Source organism: Triticum dicoccoides, chromosome 1A (genome assembly GCF_002162155.2).
Source record: "Triticum dicoccoides isolate Atlit2015 ecotype Zavitan chromosome 1A, WEW_v2.0, whole genome shotgun sequence".
Classification (NCBI taxonomy): Eukaryota; Viridiplantae; Streptophyta; class Magnoliopsida; order Poales; family Poaceae; genus Triticum; species Triticum dicoccoides.
In genome coordinates, this window is record NC_041380.1 from 515,839,701 (window position 1) to 515,862,854 (window position 23,154).

A 23,154-nucleotide genomic window follows, 5' to 3' on the forward strand; every position below is an offset into this window, starting at 1 on the left:
AGAAACTGAACCGGACACGTTTATGATCCGGCTTCGGGACTCTGTAAACCAGCGGGCATCGAGCTATGTATATAAAGGGACGACCCGACAACGGTTTAGAGGGACAGACAACAACTCGAGAGCCAGTCAAAGCAGATTTGCTCCCTGGCCTTCGAAACCCTAGCAATACCAATCACAACTAGACGTAGGCTTTTACCTTCACCGAAGGGGCCGAACTAGTATAAACCCCCCGTGTCCCCTTGTCCGGTTTAACCCCTTTAAGCTAACCCATTGCGATGGCTCCACGACTAAGTCCTTTCACAAGGACAGCTGCCGTGACAAACCCATGACAAGTTTCATGGTTATCATTATTCTTTATATGATACATGTCATCTCCATAATCATCATATATAGAAACTTTGTTATCAAAGTCAATTGAAGCCTCATCCAAAATGGTGGACTTATCACTAAATAAAGTCATGACCTCTCCAAATCCACTTTCATCATTATAATCGTCATAAATAGGAGGCATGCAATCATTATAACAAATTTTCACATCAAATCTCAAGGGACTAAAAATATGATCTTCATCAAACATAGCATCCCCAAGGTTATGGCTTTGCATATCATTGGCATCATGGATATTCATAGAATTCATACTAACAACATTGCAATCATGCTCATCATTTATACCAAACATTCAATTGAGTTCTTCTTCTATCAATTGAGCACAATTTTCCTTTCCACCATTTTCATGAAAGACATTATAGAGACGAATAATAAGATCCAACCTCAATTCCATTTTTTGTAGTTTTCTTTTATAAACCAAACTAGTGGTAAAACAAGAAACGTGACTTTATTCTTATAGACACGTGTTGAGCCTCACCTCCCCGGCAACGGCGCCAGAAAAGAGCTTGATGTCTACTACACAACTTTATTCTTGTAGACACGTGTTGGGCCTCCAAGCGCAGAGTTTTGTAGGACAATATCAATTTTCCCTCAAGTGGATGACCTAAGGTTTATCAATCTGTGAGAGGTGTAGGATGAAGATGGTCTCTCTCAAACGACCCTGCAACCACTAGTGCAATCTGTCAAGAGTGCTAATATAATTGGATCATATAACCGTCCCTCAATGTGCAACGAAAGAATCACTCCAAAGTTCCTATCTAGCGGAGAACATTAGATGGAATTGTTTGTAGGGTATGAAACCACCTCAAAGCTATTCTTTCCATTCAATCTATCCTAGAGTTCATACTATAATAACACGAGGTTATTCTTTCCGATCGATCTAACCAAGAGTTTGTATTAAAATAACTCCAAAGGAAATTCAGATTCGTAATATTCAATCGAACACAAAGAACTTCAAAGAGTGCCCCAAGATTTCTACCGGAGAAACAAAGACAAGAACGTGCATCAACCCCTATGCATATAGTACCCCAATGTCACCTCGGGAATCCCGAGTTGAGTGCCAAAACATATATCAAGTGAATCAATACGATACCCCATTGTCACCACGAGTATTCAATTGCAAGACATATAGCAAGTGTTCTCAAATCCATAAAAGTATTCAATCCGATAACAACAAAATCTCAAAGGGAAAAAGTCAATTCATCACAACAAGATAGAGAGGGGAAAACACCATATGATCCGACTATATTAACAAAGCCCGTGATACATCAAGATCGTAACATCTCAAGAACATGAGAGAGAGAGAGAGATTAAACACATAGATGATAACCCACAAGTATTGGGGATCGCAACAATTTTCGAGGGTAGAGTATTCAACCCAAATTTATAGATTTTGACACAAGGGGAGCCAAAGAATATTTGAAGGTCTTGGCAGCTGAGTTGTCAATTCAACCATACCTGGAGATTAATTATCTACAGCAAAGTGATCAGTAGCAAAGTAGTATGTAATTTTGATAATAGTAGCAGCAGTAATGGTAACGGTAACAGTGATAGCTGCAATTTTGTAGCAAGTGTAACTGATGTGGGTTTGTCACGGCAGATGTCCTTGTGAAAGGACTTAGTCGTGGAGCCATCGCAACAGGTTAGCTTAAAGGGGTTAAACCGGACAAGGGGACACGGGGAGTTTTATACTAGTTCGGCCCCTTCAAGGAAGGTAAAAGCCTACGTCTAGTTGTGATTGGTATTGCTAGGGTTTCGAAGGCCAGGGAGCGAATCCGCTTTGTCTGGCTCTCGAGTTGTTGTCTGTCCCTTGAACCGCTGCCGGGTCGTCCCCTTATATACATGGGTGGATCCCGTCAGTTTAAAGAGTCCCGAAGCCGAATCATAAACGTTTCCGGTTCGGTCTCTACACTCCCTATCTTACGAAGCAAGTCACATGATTAAGCCGGTTTACGTCTACAGGCCTTAACTCACTTCTGGGCCTTGGGCCTTCATAAAGCGCCATCATCTTCACATCTTCATGGGCTTCTAATCTTCATAAAGTTAATCCGGCTACTCCTGGCTGGTTTATGTCCAATAGTAATATCCCTAACATTAGGCCCCAGATTGATTTGAACAGGTTTCATGTCAATCCTTAGTAAAAACTTCGTCTTCCACATCTTCTCATATTTTGGTAAACCGCCGTGACATCATCTTCTCAGATTGTGGTAAAACACCATGACATCATCTTCATTAATGCTGAAGATTACCTTCATTAACACATATCCAGTCATTGAAGCGACACCATTATTACTTATCCATTTTTGAGCTCCTCGATTCCCACACTTGCCGTTGCATCGTTGCGCCTTATAAATAGGGGCAGGGGACCCTTTTTATTTTCTTTCCTGTACCCCTTCGTCCCTTCTTCTTCCTCGCGAGGTCTCTGCTCCTGAACGCCGCCGTCGTCAACAAGCCTTGCCTCTGCCTCACCGTCGGCCGCTGCATCACCCTGATCGAACCAGAAAACTGCAGCATGTCTCCTCCGTTCTTGTGACACTAGTAACCCTTTTTTTTACTTCCACCCCAGATCTTATCTTTTAGGGTTTCACTGTTTGTCGGAGTTCATCGAAAACTTCAGTGCTATTCCTCTCTTTTCTTATCTGTAGCATTCGAGGCTAGGCTGGATATGTTATGCTTGCATGACTGTAGCCATAATCGTATTCTCCTCATTAAACTCCCTCTTTATATCAAGAACAACTTATCTGGATCTACTGAATTGTTTAAGTACCTAAAGCTTAAACCTGGATATTTTCCAATTTCTTTCATACCTTAGATCTGAAATTTTTATATAAACCTGTGAGATCGGTTTCCTCTCACACCAATATAGGCGGTTTAACTTTGTACAAGCAATCTATACCATTAGCCCTTTGATAAACCAGAGGAGCCTTTCACCTCCATAGTTGTACTCCGGTTTAACAGTGTCTGGGTACCCCTGTTCTGGTATTGCCTTGTTATCCATTTTTTTCATTGGTTTCCGATTTATGCAATTTCATAACTTAGTATATGTTTTACTCCATTGCATCTTATACGTCATCATGAGTGATTTATAAACTGGCCTTTCGTTTCCAGCTTGTTTATTCCACAATGGCCAAGCAATTTACCTCTTGCAACTGGGCTCGTTCCGGGGTCACCGAGGAACAATTGAACGATATGGTCAGCATCGGCAACTTGGCTAAGAAAACTGAAATTAAATGGCGAGTCCCAGGAGCAGAAAATCCTCCAACCCCGAGGCAGGGTGAGGTGGTTGTCTTTGTTGATCACATAGGCCGTGACTTCAAACTGCCAGGGTCAAAGTTTTACCGGGATGTGCTTGCCAGTTTCCAACTTCATCCTCAAAATATCGGACCCAACTCGGTCTCCAATTTATGCAACTTCCAGGTCTTCTGTGAAGTGTACTTACAAGAAGAACCAACTGCGGAGCTGTTCCAGGACTTATTTCACCTAAACCAGCGCACAGAATTTGTAAATGGCCCCAACACTAAACTTGGTGGTGTCTCAATTCAGAAGCGTAAAGAAGTTGAATTTCCACATGCCAAACTGCACAGCCATCCTAAGGAATGGAACCAGACTTCGGTTTTACTGCAGAGATACGTCTCCTGAAGATGAGAATCCCCTCCCAGGCTTTCATGAGCACCGGCTTTCCAACACCCATCCAATGCTGCAACGCTTAAGCTCTGCAGAAAGGGCCAAATATGCCCCTCAACTCGCCAAACTCCGGGCTTTCATGGCCAACGGTTTAACAGGCGATGATTTCGTGCGCTGTTGGATATCTTGGAGCATCTTGTCGCTAAGCCGACGCCCCGATTTAATGCGTGAGTACATCGGTGATGTTGAAGACCCACAACGTCATTGCAACATTCAAGTGACCAATGAAGAAGTCACTGAAAGTGTGAAGAAAATTTTGAATGAATCGGAACTAGTCTGTAGTCAAACCGGCTTGAATCCCTTCTATACCAAGAACAAACCGCCTGCTGTAAGCACTATTCCTCCTTTTCATCTTTGATATCTTTTAATTTGTGCAACTTGTAATCCTTCTTCTGTGTATGTATGTATAGGGTGATGATCCCTTCTGGAAACGGAAATTCATAGAAAAAGCAGTAAAGCCAACCGGGGATAAAGCGGTCAAACCTTCTCGCCCCAAAACCAAAGCCGTCAAACGGACGTTAAAATGGAAAACGGCTGACCGGATTAACATGGAACTTGATGATGATGCTGATGATCCAGAAGTTGAGGTAGAACTTGACTCACTTGGCTCCCTTTTCATGCATCTCATTAAGAATGATCTTCCTCAGGAGGACACAGAAGGCAGTCAAGCTGATGATGTAGAGGTAATTACCCTTTCCTCCGGTTCAGACTCTAAGCCAACACAAAAACCCATCAAGCAGTCCGGAAAGTAAGCTTTTCTCATCCTCTTGCTCATTTGGATCCAACATTTATTTTGAAGACTCAGCAACATGAAGCTCGCCAGACAACCCGGCACAGTGGCCAACATGTTACTTCAACCGGTTTACCTGACACCCCGGTTCGGAAGCGCCGGTCTGAGGTCTCTCCTACTCCTGACATTTCTTATCCCAAGGCAGGTTATTTAAAACAACCTCTTAATCCGTCTGATTCCAATTATCAGGTGACACCTCCCTCATCCTCTAGTGAATCGACAACAAATCAACTCCCCCCTCTGAAAACTGTGTCTGGGTAAGCTTTGCAATCTTGCATCTCAGTGTGTTGTAAATCTGGAATAAAATGTTAACCCTCCTTTTAATTTTGTCTGCAGAGCCAAAGCCAGACCCAGCAAGAAAGCTCAGGTCAACAATCCGCCCGAAGACCCAGCCACTGTTGAAGAGGAACCAAGAGGTGATCCGGACCAGACTTGTGAATTGGAGGACCTTCATCCTGAAGCCGCCTCTGACGACCCGCCCCTTCAAGGCCAAAACACAAATGAACCAACAGACGCTGAACCTACCGTGCCTGACACTGAACCGGCCAAGCCAAACCATGCTAGTCCGGTGAGAGATGCTGAGACTCCATTATCACCAGCCAAAAACACTGAAGGTCAAGGAGACGATGTTATCATTACTGGAATGGGCCACAGCTCTCCTGGCCATCCCGTAATCTTGGCTCAACATAGTTCCAAGGAAGAACAGGTTGCTAGGGAAAAAGGCAAATGGAGTAGTGATTTATTGAATTATGCTCATCTCAACGCTGAAGAACTTCATTCTGGCTTCTTGAACCGTCTTCACTCAAACCGGGACTATGAAGCCGGTTTGGTGAATTTGATGAAGGAGCGATATGAGATATTTTCATCTACCTTTGTTCGTTGATTCAAAATTGAAATGCTAGCCCAAGTAGCCCCCAAGGGCCGTTTTATGATGTTAATCATAAACCGGGTCTTTGTAGCACTTTAAGTTTCTCATCATTGACCCTCAAAATGTCAGGTCTCTAATAAGAACCAAGACTCTTCTTTTAACAATTAGATAGCTTTCCGCAGTGTAGCCCCCAAAGGCCAGTTTAACTTGGCAAGTTAATCCGGGTTTTAATCCATGCATCCATTTTAGAACAGACGTACATTAGCCCCTAAGTGTCAAGGATAGTGCTTGCATTGTTCTGGAGACTTGTATAAAATGTAATAATTGAGAGAAAGTAGGCATTAGCCCCCAAGTATGAAGTGTATAACTTGTTATACGCTTTGTACTTAGTACATATATATATCTTGTTGTTTAATATACCTTCAATGTTGCAGGCTGAACTGAGGAATAGAGATGCCCGAAACTCTGCCTTGCAAGAGAATGTGAAGTCACACCAAGCAGAAGCTGCAAAGGCCAAAGAGGAGCTGACCCAAGCCCTGGCCGTAATGGAAAAGCTGAAAGAATCTTTCAACAAAGATCGTGCTGACTGGGAAACCGAAAAATCCGGTTTAACCAAAAGAGCCAAAGACGCCGAGGCAGCCCTAAAACGAATTGTAGATGAACTAGCTGTCTTGAAGCGGCAGGTCAACGCTATGACTTCTGCTATATTTGGTAAATATCTCCTTATGTGTTTTGCGCAATTCAATGAAACATATCATTGGCCAGAATTTTGACATAAACCCTTGGCAGGCACTCGGATTGCTCATCTTGGTATAGACATGCGGATGAAGCTCAAAGCGGCATATACTTTGATTGAATAGTTATATTCTGGGTCTCAGCGGGCTATTTGCACGATGTCTTACAACAAACCGGCACCAACCCTGATAAAAGAAACACTTGAGAAACTGGCCATGTTACCAGCCCGGATTGTCGAATTGAAGAAGGCAGCTGCAAGAGCAGGAGCTTTAACCGCACTTATTCGAGCCAAAGCCTGGATTCCAGACCTTGAAGCGGAGGATATCATAAAAGGATACCCAGACGTGAAGGAGGACGGTGCAAACTTCGACAATGATGACCTCCGGCGGCTGACCAAAGAGATGCGGCCAATAGCTAGCGAGCTGGCCGAAGATACAAACTTGTCCCATTTTCAACTGGCTTATGACGCTGAAGGGAAAAGACAGCCTGCCATAATCCATGAAGTTGAAGAACTTGTGCCTCCGATTCATAAGAACACTTATGCTCCTGATATTAATCCATCCAATCTTATCCATGAAGAGGCAGTGTTTCAAGCTTTAACTGGAATCGATTGGTCGACGGTTGATTTCCAGCGTCTGGGGAGGGATGAAGAAGTGCCCACACCAACTGACCCTCAACCATCAAACCGTCCAGACGAAGCGTCTTAAACCGGTTGCCGTTTTACTGGCTACTGTGTGCCGATACTTTGAAAAACAATTATGCAATTGGAGCCATTTTGAAAGCTTCTTGTAATAGGATAGCCAAAACTCCGTTATCTTCCATGCCATCGAGCATGTTTTATAATACCTCGTGACAACTTGTTCCACCTTTTGGGATATATTTATGCATAGCTCAGGAATAGTTTCGTTCCTGAATACAAAAACTTGCAAAGTGTCCTAGTGGTTTACTACTGGACGGGTTATGATGCTCAACATATATACAATACTTAGATGAATGATCAAAGTTGTTGTATAAAAAGTAATATGTGCAACATACCTCGTTGGTTGACCAACTGTTTTGGTAAAGGTGCTAACACCTAATCCGGAGTGATAATAACTCCATCCTTATAATGCCGAATTATGATAATAAACCGTACCGGGATATAACAATCACCGGGTTTTCTTTATAGCACTGGTGATTTAGTAAAACCAGACCGGGACAATGAACACTGGTTTATAACTGATCATGCACTGACAACTTGTAGCTGAAAGGCAAGCCGGGTCAAGGACACCGGTTTATCAGAAGACATTTATGAACTTTTAAAAAGTAAAAAATCTTCAACAAATAAGACTCAAAAAGGACATATGCAAGGCTTTTTATGAGCTGCCATGCTCCAAATCGAGGCTTTTCATGGGCTGCCAGGCCTCTGAGTTAAACCATTTAACAAAGCCTTTTAAGATGGGCCTCCAATTAACTAATCGTCGTTTTAACTTTGACAAGTTCAGGTTCTGCAGAAGATTGACTTGTCAAACGTTCAGCGGGTCATACTAGGATTACCTGGATAGGAGTGGCTTACTTGATGAAGGCAGGTTAACCCAGGGTTTTAGGTGAATACACCAGGCTTCCAAGCAGTGGCTTGATAACCAATTACAAGGGTCCTTTCAAACTCTTTGTTGCTTTGCAAAAAGAGCCCCCAAGTATCTTTATGAGCTGTGCTCAGTGTGTGCCCATGTTTGAGTTTGTGCTTTGTGCAACACTCTCTTTGGCTCCACATTTTTTTCTTTTGTATCTTAAACGCCTATCAAGAGGTGTAGCTATGGTGTGACAACAACCAATCCCCCTAGTGATATCCCTTCGTGGTTTTAAACCGATCAAGAGAGCTATGGTTCAGATATGACCAAGCCCCCTAGTGGTTTTCTTTATATCTGTGTGGCTGCTGAGATCGGATTAACAAAAAACTCCGCTTTGTTAGTAAACTCTTGTAAGCACACACAGGATGTAAAAAGAATAGATACCCCGCTGTAACGGAGGCTTCGGTTTATTATATAATATATACATCGTCATAAATATGTACATATGAAGAGCCGATGGCTTCAAGTATAGTTAGGCCGAAGAAGAGCTATGTTCCATGGCCACTTGGTCTCCTCCTCCGATTTACGTGAGTCTTTGTGCTCTTGAACATCAATGAGGTAGTAAGACCCGTTGTGCAGATTCTTGCTGACCACAAAGGGTCCTTCCCAAGGTGGGGATAACTTGTGCATATCAGTCTGATCCTGGATGAGCCAGAGCACCAAATCACCTTCTTGAAAGGTTCTGGTCTTAACCCGGCGGCTGTGATAACGTCAGAGATCTTGTTGATAAATCGCCGAACGTGCTGCTGCAAGATCACACTCTTCATCCAACAGGTCCAGGGAATCTTGCCATGCCTTCTCATTATCAGCTTCAACGTAGGCTGTCACACGGGGCGAGTCGTGACGGATGTCACTAGGAAGAACTGCCTCCGCTCCATAAACCATGAAGAAAGTTGTGTAACCCGTAGACCTATTGGGTGTGGTGTTGATGCTCCATAACACAGAAGGTAGCTCCTCAACCCAACAACCCGGTGTCCGCTTTAAAGGAACCATAAGCCTGGGTTTGATACCTCGTAGAATTTCTTGATTTGCCCTCTCCGCTTGACCATTAGACTAGGGGTGAGCCACTGATGCTAGATCGAGCCGGATGTGCTCATGTTGGCAAAATTCCTCCATCTCCCCTTTTGACAGGTTAGTACCATTATCAGTTATAATACTGTGTGGAAAGCCAAACTGGAATATCACCTTTTTGATGAACTTAACCGCCGAGGCCGCATCACACTTACCGACTGGTTCTGCCTCCACCCATTTGGTAAATTTATCAACTGCTACTAACAGGTGGGTCTTTTTGTCCTTGGATCGCTTGAAGGGTCCAACCATATAAAGCCCCCAAGTCGCAAACGGCCAAGTTACTGGAATCATCCTCAACTCTTGGGCCGTAATGTGCGCACGACGGGCAAATTTTTGACAACCGTCACATCTCTTGACTAAATCCTCCGCATCAGCATGCGCTATCAACCAGTAAAAACCATGGTGAAAAGCTTTAGCAACCAAAGATTTTGAACCGGCGTGGTGACCGCAATCCCCTTCATGGATTTCTCGCAAAATCACACAACCCTCTTGAGGAGAAACACAATGCTGAATTGCTCCTGAAACGCTATAATGATGTAACTCCCCGTTGAGTATGGTCATGGACTTGGAACGCCAGATTATCTGTCGAGCCAACGTTTCATCGTCTGGTAACTCGCCCGATTCATGTAAGCCAGATATGGGATTGTCCAATCCGGTATGACGTGCAGAGCTGCCACCAATTGAGCCTCCGGATCCGGAATAGCCAACTCTTCTTCGGTTGGTACCTTGACTGACGGATTATGCAATACGTCAAGAAAGACATTCGACGGAATTGGTTTACGCTGAGAACCAAGACGACTTAAAGCGTCTGCCACTTCATTCTTTCGCTGGTCTATATGGTCCACTTGATAACCCTTGAAGTGACCAGCCACTGTGTCCACCTCTCGCCGATATGGAGCCATGAGTGGGTCTTTAGAATCCCAAGTGCCAGACACCTGTTGAGCCACCAGATCTGAATCCCCGAAGCACTTAACCCGGCTTAAGTTCATCTCCTTAGCGATCCGAAGACCGTGGAGCAAAGCCTCATATTCAACTGCATTGTTAGTACAAGGGAACATTAAACGGAGGACATAACAAAACTTGTCACCTCGTGGAGAAGTTAGTATGACTCCAGCCCCCGAGCCCTCCAACTGTCTGGACCCATCAAAATGAATAGTCCAATATGTATTATCTAGTTTCACTTTAGGTGCCTGTAACTCCGTCCAATCGTTGATGAAGTCCACAAGTGCCTGGGATTTGATCGCTGTGCGGGGTATATATTTGAGTCCATGAGGTCCAAGCTCGATAGCCCACTTAGCAATCCGGCCAGTTGCTTCTCTGTTTTGAATGATATCTCCCAGAGGGGCTGAACTAAGCACTGTGATGGGATGGTCCTGAAAATAGTGTTTAAGCTTCTGGCTTGCCATAAACACTCCATACACCAGCTTCTGCCAATGTGGATACCTCTGCTTTGACTCAATGAGCACTTCACTGATATAATAAACAGGCCGTTGAACCGGATATTTCTTGCCAACTTCCTTGCGCTACACCATGATAGCCACGCTAACAGCTCGGGCATTAGCAGCCACATATAGCAATAACGGCTCCTTATCGATCGGTGCTGCAAGCACGGCGGTTCAGCTAAATGCCCCTTCAGATCCACGAATGCTTTATCAGCTGCCTCGCTCCAGACAAAGTTAGCCTTCTCCCCGAGACGACTGATAAAACAACTCAAAGCTGTAATCCGGCCGGCCAGACGTTGAACGTCATTGATACACGCCGGTTTAGCCAAAGACGTGATTGCTGAATTTTTTTCCGGATTAGCCTCGGTGCCTCTGTTTGACACTAGAAAACCCAAGAGTTTGCGTGCCGGGACACCAAAAACACACTTCTATCAATGTTTCCTCCTTTCTGGACTTTATCACAATATCATCCACATATGCATGAACATTGCGCCCGATCTGCTTATGAAGGCAATTCTGAACACAACGCTGATAAGTTGGCTGGGCACTCTTGAGTCTAAAGGGCATGGAGACATAGCAGAAGGCTCCAAAGGGAGTTCTGAAAGCTGTCTTCTCCTGGTCCTTAATTGCCATTTTGATCTGATGATAACTAGAATAAGCATCCAGAAAACACAAACGATCACAACCCGTCGTAGCATCATTTATCTGATCAATGCGAGGGAGGGCAAAGGGGTCTGCAGGGCAAGCTTTGTTTAAATCTGTGTAATCCACACACATACGCCAAGTTCCGTTTTTCTTAAGAACCATCACCGGATTAGCAAACCACTCTGGATGAAAGACCTCCACGATAAACCCTGCGGCCAACAACCGAGCTACCTCTTCACCGATAGCCTTACGCCTTTCTTAATTGAAGCGGCGGAGAAACTGCCAGACTTGTTTAAACTTAGGATCGATGTTAAGTGTGTGCTCAGCGAGTTCCCTTGGTACACCTGGCATGTCAGAAGGTTTCCATGCAAAGATGTCCCGGTTCTCACGGATGAACTCGATGAGCGCGCTTTCCTATTTGGGATCCAGGTTAGCGCTGATGCTGAATTGTTTGGATGAGTCACCAGGAACAAAATCAATCATCTTAGAGTTTATAGCCGATTTGAACTTCAACGCTGGATCATGTTCCGTAGTCGGCTTTTTTCAAAGAGGTCATATCTGCCGGATCAACTTGCTTCTTATAGTATTTCAACTCCTCCATGGCACAACCCGACTCAGCATAAGCCACATCACCTTCCTCACACTCCAAATCGATCTTTCTGCTTCCATATACTATGATAGTCCCCTTATGACCTGGCATTTTAAGCTGTAGATAAACATAACACGGCCTCGCCATGAACTTAGCATAAGCCGGCCGCCCAAACAGGGCGTGATACGGGCTTTTGATGTTTACCACCTCAAAAGTCAATGTTTCTAACCTCGAATCATAGTCATCTCCAAAAGCCACCTCCAAGGCTATCTTGCCCACTGGATATGCTGATTTACCAGGCACCACACCATGAAAAACGGTATTTGACGGTTTAAGATTCGTATCTGTCAACCCCATACGGCGGAATGTATCATAATATAGGATATTGATACTACTTCCCCCATCCATGAGCACTTTGGTGAACTTGTACCCCCCAACTTGAGGGGCCACCACCAGGGCCAAGTGACCCGGATTGTCAACCCGGGGTGGGTGATCCTCTCTGCTCCACAAAATGGGTTGCTCAGACCAGCGCAAATACTGAGGCACTGCCGGTTCTATAGAGTTTACTGCCCTCTTGTGAAGCTTCTGATCACGCTTACATAAACTGGTAGTGAAGACATGATATTGCCCGCTATTTAGCTGCTTGGGATTGCTCTGGTAACCCGACTGCTGCTGCTGCTGCTGGTTCCCCTGATGGTTGTAACCTCCCTGGTTGCCTTGGTGCCCTTGATTGATGTGTCCGGTTTGGTTGCCTTGAAACCCTAAACCGGAATCGCCACCTCCGTAACCCGGCCCGTGGAAACCACCTCCTGAACCGCCGGACGGGCCATTATCATACTGGAACATATTGGAGTTCTTGAAATCCCGCATGATATAACAGTCCTTCCAAAGATGCGATGCTGGCTTCTCCTTTGATCCATGCTTTGGACAGGGTTGATTTAACAGGTGCTCCAAATTGGGCCCTGAACCTCTGCCCCTCTAGGGCTGCTTGCCCTTACGGCGCTGGCCATTCTCCTGAGCATTGGTGTTAGCAACAAAGTCCAAGCTGTTGTCGGCCTTGCGCTTGCCACTGTTCCCATGGCCTGCCGGATTATGCTGCTGACCCTTGGCGTTGCCGTTCTTCTTCCCTTTCCCCGGTTTGTCCTCCTCTCAGTCCAGGTCCATGGTACTATCTGAATCGGCGTATTTAACCAAAGCGGCCATGAGCGTTGACATATCATTGCAGTGACGTTTGAGCCTCCCTAACTTCTGTTTGAGCGGCAGAAAACGGCAATTGCCCTCCAACGTTAGTACTGCGGTATCTGCATTGATACGATCCGATGAATGTAAAATCGCTGAGACCCGCTTGACCCAATGGGTCATGGACTCCCCCTCCTCTTGGACACAAGCGGCCAGATCCACGATTGACATGGGCTGCTTACAAGTATCTTTGAAGTTCTAGATAAACCGGTGCTTCAACTCGGCCCCTGATCCGACGGAGTTGGTTGGTAAGCTCTTCAACCAAGTACGAGCTGTTCCTTCCAACATCATGGTGAAGTATTTAGTACACACTGCCTCATCCACATCTAACATCTCCATTGCCATCTCATAGCTTTCAACCCATGCCTCCGGTTGTAAATCGGTGGTGTAATTTGGTACCTTACGAGGTCCCTTGAAGTCCTTGGGCAATCTCACATTACGCAAAGCGGGGGTGAGACATGGCACCCCTAAGGAACTGAATACCACACCTGGCTGTACTGAAGCGGTAGGGTGAACCGGAGTATGTTGACATGCTCCGTGTCGAGCCGCTAGCTCGGCCTCCCGACGCGCACGACCGTGATCCACAACATCCTGTGCATTAGTACCTCCCCCTGCCGGGTTGTGTCCTCGCGGTGAATTACGACGGCGTGCACTGCTTAACACGACTGGTTCATCCTCAACATGTCTGCTATAGCTCCTGCTCAGACGGGGAGTGGAATGAATCCTCACGCGACTGTGTGAATATGCCTGCTGCTGATTTAGCGCCATTTGAAGGAGATCTCTGGCTCGACGTACCTCAATCGCGACTAGTGATCCGCCATCGGTTGGGAGAGCTGCCAGGCGTGAAGCGGCGGCCACAATATTGTCCAACGAGTGGGAATAATGCCCGGGAGGTGTTGGTACATATTGTGGCACAACGTTGTTCTGACGAGGTGGGTCCATCATGCGCTGTTGAACCGGCGCTCCTGTTCCTGGTGCCTCCGCCCGGTTCAGTACTGGCTGGTGACTGAAGATACGTCTCCAACATATCTATAATTTTTGATTGCTCCATGCTATATTATCTACTGTTTTGGACTATATTGGGCTTTATTTTCCACTTTTATAATATTTTTGGGACTAACCTATTAACCGGAGGCCCATCCCAGAATTGTTGTTTTTTTTGCCTATTTCAGTGTTTCAAAGAAACAGAATATCAAACGGAGTCCATACGGAATAAAACCTTCGGGAACGTGATTTTCTCACCGAACGTGATCCAGGAGACTCGGACCCTATGCCAAGGCATCAGAGAGGCGGTCACGAGGGTGGGGGGTGCGCCCCCTGCCTCGTGGGCCCCTTGGTGCTCCACCGACATACTCCTTCCTCCTATATATACCTACGTACCCCCAAACGAACAGATACGGAGCCAAAAACCTAATTCCACCGCCGCAACTTTCTGTATCCACGAGATCCCATCTTGGGGCCTGTTCTGGAGCTCCGCCGGAGAGGGCCATCATCACGGAGGTCTTCTACATCATCATAGCCTCTCCGATGAAGTGTGAGTAGTTTACCTCAGACCTTCGGGTCCATAGTTAGTAGCTAGATGGCTTCTTCTCTCTTTGGATCTCAATACAAAGTTCTCCCCCTCTCTCGTGGAGATCTATTCTATGTAATCTTCTTCTTTTTGCGGTGTGTTTGTTGAGACTGATGAATTGTGGGTTTATGATCAAGTCTATCTATGAATAATATTTGAATCTTCTCTGAATTCTTTTATGTATGGTTGGTTATCTTTGCAAGTCTCTTTGAATTATCCGTTTGGTTTGGCCAACTAGATTGGTAGTTCTTGCCATGGGAGAAGTGCTTAGCTTTGGGTTCGATCTTGCGGTGTCCTTTCTCAGTGACAGAAGGGGCAGCAAGGAACGTATTTCATCGTTTCCATCGAGGATAACAAGATGGGGTTTATTTCATATTGCATGAATTTATCTCTCTACATCATGTCATCTTGCTTAAGGCGTTACTCTGTTTTTAACTTAATACTCTAGATGCATGTTGGATAGCGATCGATGAGTGGAGTAATAGTAGTAGATGCAGAATCGTTTCGGTCTACTTGTCACGGACGTGATGCCTATATACATGATCATACCTAGATATTCTCATAACTATGCTCAATTATGTCAATTGCTCAACAGTAATTTGTTCACCCACCGTAGAATACTTATGCTCTTGAGAGAAGCCACTAGTGAAACCTATGGCCCCCGGGTCTATTCTCATCATATTAATCTCCATTACTTTAATCTTTCTTTGCCTTTTACTTTGCCTTTACTTTTTACTTTGCATCTCTATACCAAAAATACCAAAAATATTATATCTATCAGATCTTACTCTCTTAAGTGACCGTGAAGGGATTGACAACCCCTAATCGCGTTGGTTGTGAGTAGCTATCGTTTTGTGCAGGTACGAGGGACTTGAGCGTGGCCTCCTACTGGATTGATACCTTGGTTCTCAAAAACTGAGGGAAATACTTATGCTACTCTGCTGCATCATCCCTTCCTCTTTGGCGAAATCCAATGCAAGCTCAAGAGGTAGCAAGAAGGATTTCTAGCGTCGTTGCCGGGGAGTCTAAGCAAAAAGTCAACATACCAAGTACCCATCACAATCCCTATCTCTCTCATTACATTATTTGCCATTTGCCTCTCGTTTTCCTCTCCCCCACTTCACCCTTGCCGTTTTATTCGCCCTCTCTCTCTCTATCCTCCCTCTCTATTTGCCTCATTTGCCCGTTTGCTCTTGCTTGCTCGTGTGCTAGTTTGCTTGTTTGTCGCGATGGCTCAAGATACTACCAAATTGTGTGACTTCACCAACACCAATAATAATGATTTCCTTAGCACTCCAATTGCTACTCTTGCTAATACTGAATCTTGTGAAATCAATACTGCTTTGTTAAATCTTGTTATGAAAGATCAATTCACCGGCCTTCCTAGTGAAGATGCCGCTACTCATCTGAATAGCTTCGTTGATTTATGTGAAATGCAAAAGAAAAAAGATGTCGATAATGATGTCGTTAAATTGAAGCTATTTCCTTTTTCTCTTAGAGATCATGCTAAAGCTTGGTTTTTGTCTTTGCCTAAAAATAGTATTGATTCTTGGAACAAGTGCAAAGATGCTTTTATCTCTAAGTATTTCCCTCCCGCTAAGATCATCTCTCTTAGAAATGATATTATGAACTTTAAGAAACTTGATCATGAACATGTTGCAAAAGCTTGGGAGAGAATGAAATTAATGATACGTAATTGCCCTACTCATGGTTTGAATTTGTGGATGATTATACAAATTTTTTATGCTGGATTGAATTTTGCTTCTAGAAATGTTTTAGATTCGGCCGCGGGAGGCACTTTTATGGAAATCACTTTAGGAGATGCTACTAAACTCGTAGATAATATTATGGTTAATTATTCTCAATGGCATACTGAAAGATCCTCTAATAAAAAAGTGCATGTGATAGAAGAAATCAATGTTTTGAGTGGAAAGATGGATGAACTTATGAAATTATTTGCTACTAAGAGTGTTTCTTCTGATCCTAATGATGTGCCTTTGTCTACCTTGATTGAGAATAACAATGAATCTATGGATGTGAATTTTGTTGGTAGGAATAATTTTGGTAACAACGCTTATAGAGGGAATTTTAATCCTAGGCCATATCCTAGTAATCCTTCTAATAATTATGGGATTCCTACAAAAACTCTTATGGAAATTATAATAAGATGCCCTCTGAATTTGAGAATAGTGTCAAAGAGTTTATGAATTCACAAAAGAATGTTAATACTTTGCTTGAAGAGAAACTGCTTAAACTTGATGATTTGGCTAGGAAGGTTGATAGAATTTCTCTTGAGGTTGATTCTTTAAAGCATAGATCTATTCCTCCTAAGCATGATATCAATGAGTCTCTCAAAGCCATGAGAATTTCCATTGATGAGTGCAAGGAAAGAACCGCTAGGATGCGTGCTTCCAAAGATGCCTTTATTAAAGCGTGTTCTTCCAATTCCTATGAAAATCAAGATGAAGATCTAAATTTTATTGATGTGTATCCTATTAAATCTTTGTTTTGCAATATGAATCTTGATGAAACTGAATATGATCTTCCTTTACCTAGAAGGCGTTCTAAAAATTCGGAGTATTTAGATCTTTATGATGAAATTGATGAAAGTGGGATTGAAAGAAATAAACATCTAGATGTTGCTAAACCCACTATATTGGATTTCAAGGAATTTAATTATGAAAGTTGCTCTTTAATTAATTGTATTTCCTTGTTGCAATCCATGCTAAATTCTCCACATGCTTATAGTCAACATAAAGCCTTCACCGAACATATTGTTGATGCCTTGATGCAATCTTATGAAGAAAAACTTGAGTTGAAAGTTTCTATCCCTAGAAAACTCTATGATGAGTGGGAACCAACTACTAAATTAAAATTAAAGATCATGAGTTTTATGCTTTGTGTGATTTGGGTGCTAGTGTCTCTACTATTCCCAAGACTTTGTGTGATTTGCTAGATTTCTGTAATTTTGATGATTGCTCTCTAAACTTGCATCTTGCGGATTACACTATTAAGAAACCTATGGGAAGGATTAATGATGTTATTATTGTTGAAAATAGGAATTATGTTCCCGTAGATTTCATTGTTCTTGATATAGATTGCAATCCTTCTTGCCCTATTATTCTTGGTAGACCTTTCCTTAGAACGGTTGGTGCGATTATTGATATGAAGGACGGGAATATTAGATTTCAATTTCCATTAAAAAAGGGATGGAACACTTTCCAATAAAGAAAATAAAATTTCCATATGAAACTTTTATGAGATCCACTTATGGATTGCCTACTAAAGATGGCAATACCTAGATCTATCCTCGCTTTTATGCCTAGCTAGGGGCGTTAAACGATAGCGCTTGTTGGGAGGCACCCCAATTTTATTTTTATTCCTTGCTTTTTTATCCTTTTTAGTAATAAATAAATTACTTAGCCTCTGTTTTGGTTGTGTTTTTTGTGTTTAATTAGTGTTTGTGCCAAGTAGAACCGTTGGGAAGACTTGGGGAAAGTCTTGTTGAACTTGCTGTAAAAAACAGAAACTTTAGCGCTCACGAGAACTGCAGTAATTTTTATTTGGAGAGTGCTATTTACTTAATTATTTTTGTAGATGATTAATAGATAAATTCCCCACGTCCAGAAATTTATTTTAGAATTTTTGGGGTTCCATATCTTGCGCTAGCTACAGATTACTACAGACTGTTCTGTTTTTGACAGATTCTGTTTTTCGTGTGTTGTTTGCTTATTTTGATGAATCTATGGTTAGTAAAATAGTTTATAATCCATAGAGAAGTTGGAATACAATAGTTTTAACACCAATACAAATAAATAATGAGTTCATTACAGTACCTTTAAGTGGTTTTTTTTCTTTCGCTAACGCAGCTCACGAGTTTTCTATTTTAAGTTTTGTGTTGTGAAGTTTTCAAGTTGTGGGTGAATTCTTGTGATGGATTATGGAACAAGGAGTGGCAAGAGCCTAAGCTTGGGGATTACCATGGCACCCCCAAGATAATCCAAGGACACCAAAAATTCAAAGCTTGGGGATACCCCGGAAGGCATCCCCTCTTTCGTCCACTTTCATCGGTAATTTACTTGGAGCTATATTTTTATTCACCAACATGATATGTGTTTTGCTTGGAGCGTCTTGTATTATTTGTGTCTTTGTGTTTTAGTGTGACACAATCATCCTTGCTGTACACACCTTTTGAGAGAGCCATACATGAATTAAAATTTGATAGAATACTCTATGTGCTTCACTTATATCTATTGAGTTATGTAGTTTTGCTCTATGTGCTTCACTTATATATTTTTGAGCTAAGTAGTTTTGCTCTATGTGCTTCACTTATATCTTTTGAGCATTATAGTTTTGATCTATGTGCTTCACTTAGATCTTTTAGAGCACGGTGGTGAACTTGTTTTAAAAGAAACTATTGATCTCTCATGCTTCACTTAAATTATTTTGGGAGCCTCTTAATAGCATGGTAATTTGCTTAATAATAATATGTTGGTACTCAAAATTTGTGAAACTTTCTTTTGAGTGTGTTGAATACTAAGAAAAAATTGAAACATGACAATTGTTTTGAGATATGGAGGTGATAATATTAAAGTCATGCTAGTTGAGTAGTTGTGAATTTAAAGAATACTTGTGTTAAATTTGTGATTCCCGTAGCATGCACGTATGGTGAACCGTTATGTGATGAAGTCGGAGCATGATTTATTTATTGATTGTCTTCCTTATGAGTGGCGGTCGGGGACGAGCGATGGTCTTTTCCTACCAATCTATCCCCCTAGGAGCATGCGCGTAATACTTTGCTTTGATAACTTCTAGATTTTTGCAATAAGTATATGAGTTATTTATGACTAATTTGAGTCCATGGATTATACACACTCTCACCCTTCCACCTTTCGCCGGTATCATACACCCACCATATACCTTCCTCAAAACAGCCACCATACCTACCTACTATGGCATTTCCATAGCCATTCCGAGGCATATTGCCATGCAACTTTCCACCGTTCCATTTATTATGACACACTCCATCATTGTCATATTTCTGAGCATGATCATGTAGTTGACATCGTATTTGTGGCAAAGCCACCATTCATAATTCTTTCATACATGTCACTCATGAGTCATTGCACATCCCGGTAACCTGCCGGAGGCATTCATATATAGTCATATTTTGTTCTAAGTATCAAGTTGTAATTGTTGAGTTGTAAGAAAAATAAAAGTGTGATGATCATCATTATTAGAGCATTGTCCCAAGTGAGGAAAGGATGATGGAGACTATGATTCCCCCACAAGTCGGGATGAGACTCCCGACGAAAAATAATAAAAAAGAGAGGCTAAAGAAGCCCAAATAAAAAGAGAAATAAAAGAGGCCATAAAAAAGAGAAAAGGCCCAAATAAAAAAATGAGAGAAAAAGAGAGAAGGGACAATGTTACTATCCTTTTACCACAGTTGTGCTTCAAAGTACCACCATGATCTTCATAGTAGAGAGTCTCTCATGTTTTCACTTTCATATAGTAGTGGGAATCTTTCATTATAGAACTTGGCTTGTATATTCCAATGGTGGGCTTCCTCAAATTGCCCTAGGTCTTCATGAGCAAGCAAGTTGGATGCACACCCACTTAGTTTCTTTTTGAGCTTTCATATACTTATAGCTCTAGTGCATCCGTTGCATGGCAATCCCTACTCACTCACATTGATACCTATTGATGGGCATCTCCATAGCCCACTGATACGCCTAGTTGATGTGAGACTATCTTCTCCTTTTTTTGTCTCCTCCACAACCACCATTCTATTCCACCTATAGTGCTATATCCATGGCTCATGCTCATGTATTGCGTGAAGATTGAAAAAGTTTGAAAAAGTTAGAGTATGAAACAATTCCTTGGCTTGTCATCGGGGTTGTGCATGATTTAAATACTTTGTGTGGGGAAGATAGAGCATAGCCAGACTATATGATTTTGTAGGGATAACTTTCTTTGGCCATGTTATTTTGAGAAGACATAATTGCTTTGTTAGTATGCTTGAAGTATTATTATGTCAATATAAATTTTCGTCTTGAATCTTTCGAATCTGAATATTCATATCACAATTAAGAAGATTTGCATTGAAATTATGCCAAGTAGCACTCCGCATCAAAAATTCTATTTTTATCATTTACCTACTCGAGGACGAGCAGGAATTAAGCTTGGGGATACCTGATACGTCTCCAACGTATCTATAATTTTTGATTGCTCCATACTATATTATCTACTGTTTTGGACTATATTGGGCTTTATTTTCCACTTTTATAATATTTTTGGGACTAACCTATTAACCAGAGGCCCAGCCCAGAATTGCTGTTTTTTTTGCCTATTTCAGTGTTTCGAAGAAACGGAATATCAAACGGAGTCCATACGGAATAAAACCTTCGGGAACGTGATTTTCTCACCGAACGTGATCCAGGAGACTTGGACCCAACGCCAAGGCATCAGAGAGGCGGTCACGAGGGCGGGGGGCGCCCCCCCCCTAGGGCGCGTGGCACGCCCCCTGCCTCGTGGGCCCCTCGGTGGTCCACCGACGTACTCCTTCCTCCTATATATACCTACGTACCCCCAAACGAACAGATACAGAGCCAGAAACCTAATTCCACCACCGCAACTTTCTGTATCCACGAGATCCCATCTTGGGGCCTGTTCCGGAGCTCCGCCGGAGAGGGCCGTCATGATGGAGGGCTTCTACATCATCATAACCTCTCCGATGAAGTGTGAGTAGTTTACCTCAGACATTCGGGTCCATAGTTAGTAGCTAGATGGCTTCTTCTCTATTTTTGGATCTCAATACAAAGTTCTCCCCCTCTCTCGTGGAGATCTATTCGATGTAATCTTCTTCTTTTTGCGGTGTGTTTGTTGAGACCGATGAATTGTGGGTTTATGATCAAGTCTATCTATGAATAATATTTGAATCTTCTCTGAATTCTTTTATGTATGATTGGTTATCTTTGCAAGTCTCTTTGAATTATCCATTTGGTTTGGCCAACTAGATTGGTAGTTCTTGCCATGGGAGAAGTGCTTAGCTTTGGGTTCGATCTTGCGGTGTCCTTTCCCAGTGACAGAAGGGGCAGCAAGGCACGTATTGCATCATTTCCATCGAGGATAACAAGATGGGGTTTATTTCATATTGCATGAATTTATCTCTCTACATCATGTCATCTTGCTTAAGGCGTTATTCTGTTTTTAACTTAATACTCTAGATACATGCTGGATAGCAGTCGATGAGTGGAGTAATAGTAGTAGATGCAGAATCGTTTCGGTCTACTTGTCACGGACGTGATGCCTATATACATGATCATACCTAGATATTCTCATAACTATGCTCAATACTGTCAATTGCTCAATAATAATTTGTTCACCCACCATAGAATACTTATGCTCTTAAGAGAAGCCACTAGTGAAACCTATGGTCCCCGGGTCTATTCTCATCATATTAATCTCCATTACTTTAATCTTGCTTTGCTTTTTACTTTGGCTTTACTTTTTACTTTGCATCTCTATACCAAAAATACTATATCTATCAGATCTCACTCTCGTAAGTGGCCGTGAAGGGATTGACAACCCCTAATCGCGTTGGTTGCAAGTAGCTATCGTTTTGTGCAGGTACGAGGGACTTGAGCGTGGCCTCCTACTGGATTGATACCTTGGTTCTCAAAAACTGAGGGAAATACTTACACTACTCTGCTGCATCATCCCTTCCTCTTCGGGGAAATCCAACGCAAGCTCAAGAGGTAGCAACTAGCTCCTGCTCCTGGTGTGTTGAAGAGATTTCGCGGCTCATAACCCGACGGGAGATGCGATCGGTACTTTCTTCTCAGGACCTCTTCGGAAGCGTTTTGATGCAGCCTAATCCGGTAGGCCTGTACTTCCAATTCAGCTCGTTTTGTGGCCATCCTAGTGTTCTCCGCCGGTAGGTCCGCTTTAGCCTGGGCTATCTGATCCTTCACCTCGGCAGTCTCCGTGTTGTGCTGATCCCTGGCTGCTGGATCCACCTCTGAAGCCATTAACATTGCCAAAGCGTCGAACAGGTCAGACAGGACCTGAGCCGGAGGCGGCACAGAGCCTCCTGCCCCCATCGGCGTGGCTGTTGTTGAACCGGAGAGCATTGCTGCAACAGTTGATGAGTGAGGCGCCGACTGTGTATCGGCCATGAAGATGGCGGCCCGGTTTGGCAGATCAGGGGAGTCCGGAATACTGTTGCCCTCGGATCCCCCACTGATCCGGCCATCTTGTAACTGATAGAGCGATTCGTTCTCGTCAGAAGACTCGTCGTCGGAACTGACAACGGTTTCTCCATCGGATGCCAGTCCGTCCTTGTATTCTGCCCCATGGATAGCACCTACGAAGACGTGCTTCATCACAGGCTGAACCGGGGAAGAACTTGTACGCTGAGCCGTTTCGATGATGTCAGTGCAGGTGTCCGGCTCAGGGGCCGGTTCGCCAATCTTGCCGATGAAGACGTGAATCCCACCAAAGGGGACCCGGTACCCGTATT